This window comes from Malaya genurostris, chromosome 2, assembly GCF_030247185.1.
Source record: "Malaya genurostris strain Urasoe2022 chromosome 2, Malgen_1.1, whole genome shotgun sequence".
Lineage (NCBI taxonomy): Eukaryota > Metazoa > Arthropoda > Insecta > Diptera > Culicidae > Malaya > Malaya genurostris.
This window is the reverse complement of record NC_080571.1, coordinates 23,519,786-23,524,309: the sequence shown is the minus strand read 5'-3', so window position 1 is coordinate 23,524,309 and position 4,524 is coordinate 23,519,786.

The following is a 4,524-nucleotide window of genomic DNA, read 5'->3' as shown; positions in this document are numbered from 1 at the left end:
ATGGCTGATCCGATTTTAACAAACTTGGGCTCGTTTGAAAGCTACTGTCGGGCCGTTGATCAAGTTCGAAGATCAAATGGTTGTGACTTTTGGTTCCAGATATATGATGGTATAAGTGACGTAACCGACAAAACACGTTGATTTTTACCGCTCTTGTATATATAAGGGTGCCAAAATTTTGGGATCAACTCTATTTTCGTAAAGTTCTAGTGCTCAAAAGTTTAAGCACCTCGAAAAAAGCCTTCATGCAAAATTTGACCTAAATCGGACATGCTTAAGGGGTGCTGCCCGGTGGTAAAGGTTTGACAATTATCGATCTTGAAAAAGCACCATAGGGGGGAGTACATGAAATTTCCAAAATCGAAAATTTTTTTTGATGCCAAAACTCTTAAAACTGCATAAAACATCGAAATTTAGTGTCATCTCAAAAAAAAATTTTTTTGAAAAAATCAACTTTCTGGGACTTAGAAAAATTTTCATATTTTTTCTAAGTCCCAAAAAGTCGATTTTTTCCAAAAAATTTTTTTTCGAGATGACACTAAATCTCGACGTTTCATGCAATTCTAAGCCTTTTGGCATCAAAATTTTTTTTTCGATTTTGAAAATTTCATGTACTCCCCCCTATGGTGATTTTTCAAGATATATGAAAATTTCACTAAGTGGACTAAGAAGGCTTTTTTTAGATTAGCATCATTGTTCTCATACAAATAGGCAACGCAAATGTCAAGCACTAGTTTGGAAAAATGATGCTGACTGTGTGACATAAACACTGAAGCATGCTTTTGTGAACTACTCGAGTCAATCTGAATCAATTGGCGTCTAAAATTATTTAATAAATGTATGAAACATATTTTCATGAGACTGTTATGAAAGAAGAGAAAGGCATTATCACACCACTAGGTGGATTAAGAAGGGTTTTTCCCAATGCTAATGACTGGCAGCTGTGACGTAATCGCTCTTGTCGAAAGCGTGCAGACGACACAAAACACATCTGCTCGCAGTGGCGATACAATCCAAACTGATTTAAGTTTTGTTGAGAGGCTTGTTTCTACCTGATTTCGTTTGTAGCTTTTTCATTAATGGGCGGTCCTAACGGCTATAAAAATAGCCGCATACAGAATTTTAATGTCGATTATTTCATTTCGGATTTGCATATTTTATTGAAAGAAACTATCAATATGCTGTAGGGATTCGTTTCCAGCATTCAGAAGAGTCAAATTGCGTAATTCTCTACGACATTAAACTCTGGAACATTTTTCGCAAAAAAAGGCTTCACTTGATCTCGATTACTGTGAATTTCACACAGCGAAAAGTGCACAAATCTAAGCAAACTGTTCTTGATTTGCAGTAAACTGAGGATATTTCCCTACGATTTGCGAACAACAAATCCTAATAGTTCTTTAGAAAACTTTTAGAGCCATTAGAACGGCTGATATTGTGCAATGCTCTCCACCGTTGTTTTTTCCCCAATGCTAATGACTGGCAGCTGTGACGTAATCGCTCTTGTCGAAAGCGTGCAGACGACACAAAACACCTCTGCTCGCAGTGGCGATTGAATCCAAACTGATTGAATTTTTGTTAAGAGATTTCCTTTTATGTGATTTCGTTTGTAGCTTTTTCACTAATGGGTGGTCCTAACGGCTATAAAATTAGCCGCATACAGAATTTTATTGTCGATTATTTCATTTCGGATTTGCATAATTTATTGAAAGAAACTATCAATATGCTGTAGGGATTCGTTTCCAGCATACAGAAGAGTCAAATTGCGTAATTCTCTACGACATTAAACTCTAAAACATTTTTTGCAAAAAAGGCTTCACTTGATCTCGATTACTGTGAATTTCACACAGCGAAAAGTGCACAAATCTAAGCAAACTGTTCTTGATTTGCAGTAAACTGAGGATATTTCCCTACGATTTGCAAACAACAAATCCTAATAGTTCTTTAGAAAACTTTTAGAGCCATTAGAACGGCTGATATTGTGCAATGCTCTCCACCGTTGTTTTTTTTTCCCAATGCTAATGACTGGCAGCTGTGACGTAATCGCTCTTGTCGAAAGCGTGCAGACGACACAAAACACCTCTGCTCGCAGTGGCGATTGAATCCAAACTGATTGAATTTTTGTTAAGAGATTTCCTTTTATGTGATTTCGTTTGTAGCTTTTTCACTAATGGGCGGTCCTAACGGCTATAAAAATAGCCGCATACAGAATTTTAATGTCGATTATTTCATTTCGGATTTGCATATTTTATTGAAAGAAACTATCAATATGCTGTAGGGATTCGTTTCCAGCATTCAGAAGAGTCAAATTGCGTAATTCTCTACGACATTAAACTCTGGAACATTTTTCGCAAAAAAAGGCTTCACTTGATCTCGATTACTATGAATTTCACACAGCGAAAAGTGCACAAATCTAAGCAAAATGTTCTTGATTTGCAGTAAACTGAGGATATTCCCCTACGATTTGCGAACAACAAATCCTAATAGTTCTTTAGAAAACTTTTAGAGCCATTAGAACGGCTGATATTGTGCAATGCTCTCCACCGTTGTTTTTTTTCCCAATGCTAATGACTGGCAGCTGTGACGTAATCGCTCTTGTCGAAAGCGTGCAGACGACACAAAACACCTCTGCTCGCAGTGGCGATTGAATCCAAACTGATTGAATTTTTGTTAAGAGATTTCCTTTTATGTGATTTCGTTTGTAGCTTTTTCACTAATGGGCGGTCCTAACGGCTATAAAAATAGCCGCATACAGAATTTTAATGTCGATTATTTCATTTCGGATTTGCATAATTTATTGAAAGAAATTATCAATATGCTGTAGGGATTCTGTTCTAGCATTCACAAGGACCAAATTGAGGAACTCAATTTGGTCCGTCGCTGCTGGTTGATGATTCCACTCCCACGACGTCTGCTTCCATCGAACGCACGAAAAGAAATGATCGATTTTTGACCACGGTTCCCCTTTTATACGCATTCAGTTGAAGATATGTGCCTGACTACCTCAAAATCGTCGTCCTTGCGCGAAAAACCCAAGCGAAAGTAAGGTGTTTTCCGCGTTGTTTTCAAATTTTAAGAAAACTTAATTTTTGAGTTGTTTGTGGTTATCGCACACTGATCAAAATATTATCCTGAATTCCTGATCATATTTTTGATGAAATGGTGAAAGAATTATGTTGCTACCATTAATACAAGTCGAGATATTCACGATTAAGTTCTGCCCATTCTTCCATATGGCTAATTTCGAAAAGGCGCCCCATAGTAAAGTAAGTCGTATTCACGACAAAAATTTAAAACTTTCGCCGAATCTTTTTGCTTTTTTCAGTTGAAAAAAAGAAGCCTTAGGGGTCCTAACTTAGTCTTGGCAAAGTTTCAGAGTGGGATGATTAATGATTTCGGAGCAGTAAATTTTTCAATCACGACCCGCACGCACGGAGCGTACCGCAGCGCAACTCGCTCGAATATGGGCTTAACTTGTCGACACATGTCGCGCTACTGATCGAATGCTAACTTTGACAGTTTATTGTTGGCAACATTACAGTTAAGATCGCGGTGTAAAAATGAATTCAAAAATCATAAAGCATTGCTGCAATCCATTTAACTTTAAGACTCATGTTAGCACAAATCAAAAACATTCGTTGCGTCGGGTTTCTTCTTCCCTTCCTGAGAAATTCGATTGTTTGCAAGCAAATGATGTTTTGTGTGCACCGTGTAGGCAGAAAGCGAGTAGAATTGGATTTGTGAAAGCGAACAAAGGATTTGCGTGAGTGGTAAAATAGTGATGACATACAGTTTTGCAAAAGTTGCGAAATGATGCAATTTTCACTATTCAGCTGTGAGGGAAAATTCTGCTGATGCAATAGTGATCACAGATTCTGAATCCTCTGAGACTGATGACAATGATGACAATGTGTCTATATTCAGTGATTATACAGAAGTAATTCTCACATTTACTTACATTGTAACATTGCATTTCTTAAATTTTAAATATCGATTGCCTTTTTAGAATGAACCATATTTCTCTTCCGACTATCTTACCGAATTGAAACAAAAATTTGATGCAAAAGATGCAGCTAAATCCGAGGGAATGAGAATTTTAACTGTTTTGCCAAAAATTGGAGTTAGACAGCGCATACGATGAACACATCAATATATTTTGTTACGAAAGTAGGGAACCTCGTGGGAAAATAAGAATTATTTCGATTCCGGGAACAAAAAGTAAAAACTATTTTTTTATCAAACATTTGATGTCTTTATATTAAAAATCATGAATATTCATATTTTAAAGAAACAAAAATGTTCCCCTGAAATAATAACTAAAGTCAAACAATTTCACACGATGCACACAAAACATCATTTGATTGCAAAAAATCGAATTTCTCAAGAAGGGAAGAAGAAACCCGACGCAACGAATGTTTTTGATTCTTGAATTCATTTTTACACCGCGATCTTAACTGAAATGTTGCCAACAATAAACTGTCAAAGTTAGGATTCGATCAGTGGCGCGACATGTGTCGACAAGTT